Raw genomic sequence first — 7,949 nt, 5'->3', positions numbered from 1 at the left:
AATATCTGGGGGATTTTCAACTGGGCACTACAAAAATCACTGAAACTGGAAACACTTATCTTCCTCACTAGCTTTAAGCACCAGCTGTCAGAGCAGCTCATAGATTACTGCACCTGTACATAGCCCATCTATAATTTAGCCCAAACAACTACCTCTTTCCCTACTGTATTTATTTATTTATTTATTTTGCTCCTTTGCACCCCATTATTTCTATCTCTACTTTGCACATTCTTCCACTGCAAATCTACCATTCCAGTGTTTTACTTGCTATATTGTATTTACTTTGCCACCATGGCCTTTTTTTTGCCTTCACCTCCCTTATCTCACCTCACTTGCTCACATTGTATATAGACTTATTTTTCTACTGTATTATTGACTGTATGTTTGTTTTACTCCATGTGTAACTCTGTGTTGTTGTATGTGTCGAACTGCTTTGCTTTATCTTGGCCAGGTCGCAATTGTAAATGAGAACGTGTTCTCAACTTGCCTACCTGGTTAAATAAAGGTGAAATAAATAAATAAAAATAAAATCTTCAGCAATCGGGATAGCTACCAGAAAAAGAGGGGCAATGGGGAAAACCATTAAAAAAATTGATGCCCTACTAAAACTGTCTACTAAGTTCTGTTTGTGATATTAAGATTCTAACAATGACAGTGTGTATTATAGACTTATTTAGGACAAGGACGGAAGTGAGCATGACTTTAAAAATGGCAGTGTAATATTTTTTTTAAATTCATGAGCAGCAAATGAATGTTTTAGCAGTTTTATTGTGGGTTTTATAATATCATGTAGTTGAACTGTAAAAATCTATTAGCCTGCCTTTTAATGTGGCATGAACACAACCAGTCATGATGTTTTTAGCTGATTGTAAAACAAATCACTTCAAAAAGTAGGTTTCCTTCGCACGTTAGTCCAAAATAACACCCGATGTACTGACACGGCAGCCTTACAGTATGTGTCCCCATGTATCTGATGTGGTCATGAAAGAGAATGTCATGCCATACTCTTTTAGTCCTGACAGCATCAGATACATGGTCTATACATACTGAGACAGAGGGGCGCTGTTTCGCTCGGATGCTTTATCTGAGATTGATGGGTCTTTCTGTTGGCGGTCAAATAAATGGTCAATATTTTAATATTTTATTTGGATGGGCCAGGAGGTACGTTAGGGCGGGCCATCTGTACATCCTCTACAGACTATAGTCTCCAGTCTTTAGCCTATTTTTTATTTTATTTTTTATTTTACCGTTATTTTACCAGGTAAGTTGACTGAGAACACGTTCTCATTTGCAGCAACGACCTGGGGAATAGTTACAGGGGAGAGGAGGGGGATGAATGAGCCAATTGTAAACTATCAGTAACATTTCAACTAACTATATACTATCCCTAACCCTAACCTTAACCCTTACCCTTATTCTAAACCTAACCCTAGCCCTAACCCTAACCCTTACCCTTATTCTACACCTAACCCTAACGTTAACCCTTACCCATATTCTAAACCCAAACCTTAACAGTAACCTTAGCAAGCAGTTGCTTATCAGCAGATTGTTTGCTGATAGTATGACCATCTGTAGAGCAGATGTACTATCCAGAATATCCAAATAAAGTGTGACTGAGTTGAGCTCTCTAGTACATCTCTATGGTGTGTGGACTCCCTAATAAGACAGCACCTTCCAGGTCAGGAGGTATAACCTTGAACTCCCGATACCCAGCCGATGCCCCCCGATACCCAGCTGATGCCCCCCGATACCCAGCCGATGCCCCCCGATACCCAGCCGATGCCCCCCGATACCCAGCCGATGCCCCCGATACCCAGCCGATGTCCCCCGATACCCAGCCGATGTCCCCCGATACCCAGCCAATGTCCCCCGATACCCAGCCGATACCCCCCGATACCCAGCCGATGCCCCCCGATACCCAGCCGATGTCCCCCGATACCCAGCCGATGCCCCCCGATACCCAGCCGATGCCCCCCGATACCCAGCCGATGCCCCCCGATACCCAGCCGATGCCTCCCGATACCCAGCCGATGCCTCCCGATACCCAGCCGATGCCTCCCGATACCCAGCCGATGCCCCCCGATACCCAGCCGATGCCCCCCGATACCCAGCCGATGCCCCCCGATACACAGCCGATGCCCCCCGATACCCAGCCGATGCCCCCCGATACCCAGCCGATGCCCCCCGATACCCAGCCGATACCCCCCGATACCCAGCCGATGCCCCCCGATACACAGCTGATGCCCCCTGATACCCAGCCGATGCCCCCCGATACACAGCTGATGCCCCCTGATACCCAGCCGATGCCCCCCTGCTCTAGCCATCACTCCAAGCATCATTCCCTTGACTCCTATCACTCTCTATGGTCCTGGCTCCTCACCCCTCTGCACCCTCCATACCCCGGTGCCCATACCCAGCAAGGGCACCTCGAGAAGAGGAGACAAACACTCCCCTCCCATCACTCCTAACAGTCACTGAGGCATTGCCACTAATAGCCTGGGGAGAATGAGAGAATGATGGAATGGAAGTGTGGGAAGACATGGGGATGATGAGAGGAAGAGAGGGAGTGATGGCGGTAGTGGTGACGGTCGGAGGAGGAAGAGAGGGAGTGATGGCGGTAGTGGTGACGGTCGGAGGAGGAAGAGAGGGAGTGATGGCATAGTGGTGACGGTCGGAGGAGGAAGAGAGGGAGTGATGTCAGCACCTTGCCGTCTTTGAAATGTAATTATGTGGCGCTCAGTGACGGTTAAGAGTGATGGAAGGGGGGTGTTTGTCTCCCCTACTCGGGGTGGAGTGGGCCCGGTGGCCCCAGTTAGGCCAATGGATTGCGCGGATATATGCCTGGGGGGAAGGGGGCAGGGGGGTGGGACAGGCTAACTTATGGATGGAGGGACAGTGATAGTATGATGGGACTGGAGCTGGGTCTGGGTCTTGGTCTGGAGCTGAGGTAGGAGCTGGAGCTGGGTTGGAGCTGGGACTGGAGTTGGGGATTGAGCTGGGGATGGGGCTGGAGTTGGGTGTGGAGCTGAGTTGGGGCTGGAGTTGGGGATTGAGCTGGGGATGGGGCTGGAGTTGGGTGTGGAGCTGAGTTGGGGCTGGAGTTGGGGATTGAGCTGGGGATGGGGCTGGAGTTGGGTGTGGAGCTGAGTTGGGGCTGGAGTTGGGAATTGAGCTGGGGATGGGGCTGGAGTTGGGTGTGGAGGTGAGTTGGGGCTGGAGTTGGGAATTGAGCTGGGGATGGGGCTGGAGTTGGGTGTGGAGCTGGTTTGGTGCTGGAGCTGGGGTGGGCTGGGGGTGGGGCTGGGCTGGGCAACACCACTGATCAAACACCTTGACCTGGCCTGTTTGAGTCATGGGTTGTGAGCTGCTATATTGATTTCCATTGGATAACATTACCTATTGCAATGCTATTGTCCATCCTGCTTCCAATCAACCAACCAACTCATTCACACAAACATAAATTATTAATTTAACAATATCCCTCTAGTCAAGGTCACTCAGTGTAGCCTTTTCCATGAATCCTACAGTACTCTGCATCCGATTCACACAGCGCTGTCTCAGAGAGCGGATGTAGGCTATCGTCCTGGCCGGAGGATTGTATGCTCACAACATAATTAACTCTAATTTGAGATTAGGATGAGTTCATTTAGGTAATCTGGCACAGGAGTCCCTAGTCAGCCATGAGGGGAGAGTGATGTTGGATAAATTGGTAAAGACTTGTAATGAGCTAGCCCTGCCTTGGCTCAGACAAATAAGCGTGCAGTTGGCCCATTGACTCCTCTCCCCCCATTGTGACAGTGGCTGGAATGGGAAATCATTTTCCCATTCATTTGTTTATCATTTTCTCAATTTTCCCCCATCCACACCGAAAGTAATATAATCTTGGGGCCACTTTAAAGAGGAACATATTTTTGTGTCCTCATACATATATAGGCACGCATGTGTGCAGACAAACACACACACACGCAACACACACTCATCTCTCCCCATCCTTTCCTGGGAGGCTCCATGTTATTTGGAGGAAAATGAACTCAACTTTGGGTGACTCTGTCATCCATAATAAGATTGGACAGTGAAGTCTGACAGGACAGTCTATCTGGCGTTGGTCCCTATGACGTCATCAGTGGTCAATTTACTATTACTAAGGGACAGGGATGCTTGGTGAATAACAGATTAAGAGTATGCTTGCCAAAATTACAAAACAATCTGAAAACAAATTTAGATGGTAGAAAGTAAATGGTGTCCCATTTAAATTGAGCCAGTCTGGATATTTCCATGTCTCGATGGTTCTGCAAAACACTGGGCAATACCATCAGACACGGTACTAGCCTGTTCAATGCAATCCAACTCAGACATTGGCTCTTTTGGTTGATGTAGAATCTGCACTAGAACGATCTCAGCTAGTTTAAAACTCTCATTGAAACCTGTGATTAGTGATTCTGCCGGTGCATTTGCTTTAATCTGTATGTAGTGATACTCACCCTGACAGCCCAACAAAACCGGTGGTAGAATGATGAAGGAATTAACATTAGGAGCATGGCCATCAGATCTATAAATGGTGGACACTGCAATCCATTATTCCTAGCTGCAGGGCCACACATACGCAGATGTAAAGAAAGCCTTTGATTCTAACAACACAGAGAAGCCGATCCTCTGCTCAGCAATCACGTTTAAGAACTGTGCTTTTGAACTACTGAGCATAGTGCTTAGTTTACAATGTTGTTACGTTTGGAACACTTTTTGTTTACAATTATTATATAGAATTCATATATATATATATACTAGGGCAATCCATTTTCCTTGTTGGACCTGTGTTTACAATGTATCCAATTTCAGTTTGTGTGGTTTTTGATTCAGCTTTCTGTAACTTTGTAGAAAGTTCTGTCTGCATGTGTAGGGGCATATTATTGCGTCATGATTGCAAGAGGTCCCAATATCTTTTCCAACTGTCCCGTTATCTGGTTTTAATGTCCGTTCTAGAATGCCCTTCTAGGCAATCGGAAACGAGTATTCAACAATGCTGTCGTATATTCTATAGAATGCCGCCTAGCAGACTTCCAGAGGATAAATCATTTCTGATGACAGATAATATAAGGGAGGTAGAGAGGAATGTGGATGTTTGCCCCATAAATATTTAAAGAGCTGAAGATTATTACAGAGCTGGGCTTTATGGAAACCTGGCTCTGTTGTGATTATGGTGGCTTGGAGGGATTGCATTGTGTGTGTGGGGTGGGAGGGCTGTGTGTGCGTGTGCGTATTGTACATTTGTGTGTGTTGTTGATGCCCTTTTACAATCGCCACTTCCTCTCTCACAAGGTGGAGTCCGATGATTGCACCCTGGCTTTCTGTTTGTGGCAGGCTTTTTTTTGATTCAATCTGTGTTTTATAACAGTTTATTTGACGTGTTGTGATAGTGCCTCTGTAGGAGGTTTGACTCTACTGTCCACAGTGACCTAAAAGGAACCTGGGTCCTGAAGAGTGTCACCCTCGTTTGGCATGAGTCAGGGTAAACAATTGTACTAAATACTGGGAATCACGATCTGCAACTACATGTCAGGTTTACCTAGTCTTAGTCCTGGATATATTTACTTCATTAGGTTGGTTTTAGTATTTGATACCCCTGCTTGGCGTAATTTAAGCACAAAGCAGAACCCTTCAGCATGTAGGTACAGGAGATTCTAAAGGACTAACAGGTGCTACTGAATCATGCATCAAAGGTGTAGTCACATTTATCCCATTTCCCATTACTGGTGTGTAAGGAAGGATCACCTATGATTTACTACCTGGCAATGAGTCACAGGTGGAAGACGGCTGGCAGAGATCCAAAACATAATGGACCTGCAGTGAGGAAGAGGGGGGCTGGCGAAAGACCAACAAAATAATGGTTTTGTTGACCCGTTCATGGAGAATTTCAACACTTGTACCCTTAGCTCACCACAATCCCCCTGCACCTACTGCCCCTTCTCATTCGACCCCTGACCTACACTCTCCCACCTAGGCTTTCCAGTTTCCTAAGACTTCTATTGGCTTGTGAATGAGGAAAAATGACTGTGACATTAGCCATCAATTCCACATTAATGGCTGGGGCTCCTGTGCTGCCTCGACGCATTGATTTCCATTTTCTTTCTCACACGAGAAGACAGAGAAAGGTGCAACCTCTTTCAGGTTTGAAAAATGGTAAAGGGTGTTGTGTCTAAATGAGGGTTTTTCCCTCCCATCATGCAGTGCAAGGTTCTAGCCAGACTGAGACCTGAGGACTTGTGTTGACTCCCCAAGCTACAGTAATTATTTGGCTTTAGCTCAGTAGGCGGACACGGTTAGACACACATAACATGTAATAACACTACATGTAAATCACCTCTGGTTACTGTACGTGATTTTATGATACGACCAAATGATAGATGACACGGTTGTGAAAGAATCAGTGGTTAGGTTCGTCACACTGACTTTATGCCGATCACCATTGATGAAAAGGATGTGTGTGACTGAGGGAGCTCTTGAAACTCTCATCTTCAAGTGAATTCATTATTTACTTTTACTCAAGTATGACAATTGCGTACTTTTTCCACCACTGTGTGAAAGGAAATGCAGGCTTTAGGGGGAGTAGGGTAGCAGGGGGCTGGGCCTACCCAATATAGGGGTTGTGACTAGACGGTGGTTTTACGTGGTTTCATAACATTCTCCAAATCATCTGAAAGGGACTGCTCAATGGCTCAATGTCTCAATGGGCCTGTTCAAAGTATGTGTTTTAATGAGAGAAGGTTTGAAATGTGGTTCTTTTGAGCAATTATTTTATATTTCCAATGAAAGTTACTAAACTGAAGTTAGTTTCTATTGATCCTAACACTGTCATTATTTTATGAAAGATTCAAAACATATTCACCATAATAATGGGTCATAGCGTGTTGGACTCTGTGGAGTAATTGAACTTCAGCACCCAAGTGACCACTCCAGTTTCAGACACCGAGTGGATTAAAGAATCATTAGATGTACACACTTAAAAAGAATCACATAAACATATCAGCTAATGGGACGCAAGGGACATCCTTGATCTAAAAGTTGGAGCTCAAGATTTCACTTCTACTAGTTCACGCCTACGGTATAGTATTCCCCTGTAGGTCTAAGCCCTTAGATGGCAATATCTACTAAGATAATGTAGGAAATTGTTTTAAGATGGTCATAAAATGTATCATTTAGCCATTTGATTTGGAATTTTAGGACCCCTGTAGGTATAAACAACAAATCTTTTCTTGTCCGGATCCTCTCATGTGTAGAACAGGGCTGCTTCCACATGCCTCATGTCATGGAATAGGCACACACGTTATATCGTCGGAAAGAGGGGATTGAACTGCAGCCACTACAAGAAACTCTCTTGCATAAACACACAGGGAGCTTTTCAACATTCAAAATTACGTCACTGTGTGACGCACGGGTGTGTCTATCGACTCTAGGGGCCGTGACGTATGGCCCCTACCTTTCCTACTATGTCAGAGGAATTCAAATCCAAGGTCCACAATACTGCTGGTTTTCTCTTCTACCTGATAATTACAGTGTACCCCCTGGTGTCCCAGGTATAAATCAGTCCTTGATTAGAGGGGAACAATGAAAAATCACTTGTGGAACTGGCTTCGAGGTCCATATTTGAAATTCCCTGATTAATATTGTTATTGTACTTATGGCACATAGAGTGTGTTTACAGTGGTTCGTCCTTTTAAAAGTTGCAGCGTACTGCAGCACAGCTTGCATGGTGCCGCAGAATTCTATGGCACGTTATTTAAGTGTCAGCCACTGTTACCATTAATGCTAGTTAGTGCTTGTTTGACCACCAGAGGGCATCTTTGAGAAGCATTTGATAGCCTTCAATATTGGCTGTACTAGAGAATTTAAAACCTATTTTCATTAGAACATAGAATATGGGACTGATTTTAAGAACTGTTACTTATTTCATT

At 45.3% G+C, this 7,949-nt stretch overlaps 1 protein-coding gene across 15 annotated transcripts in view; it reads left to right on the top strand.

Moving 5' to 3' along the window:
- LOC139534958 (neurexin-2-like) overlaps positions 1–7,949 on the top strand; it is a 1,135,712-nt gene that overhangs the window by 450,283 nt on the left and 677,480 nt on the right. The gene's annotated exons all lie outside the window — the stretch shown is intronic.

This window comes from Salvelinus alpinus, chromosome 11 (assembly GCF_045679555.1).
Source record: "Salvelinus alpinus chromosome 11, SLU_Salpinus.1, whole genome shotgun sequence".
Lineage (NCBI taxonomy): Eukaryota > Metazoa > Chordata > Actinopteri > Salmoniformes > Salmonidae > Salvelinus > Salvelinus alpinus.
This window is presented reverse-complemented; position numbering and strand designations above follow the sequence as displayed.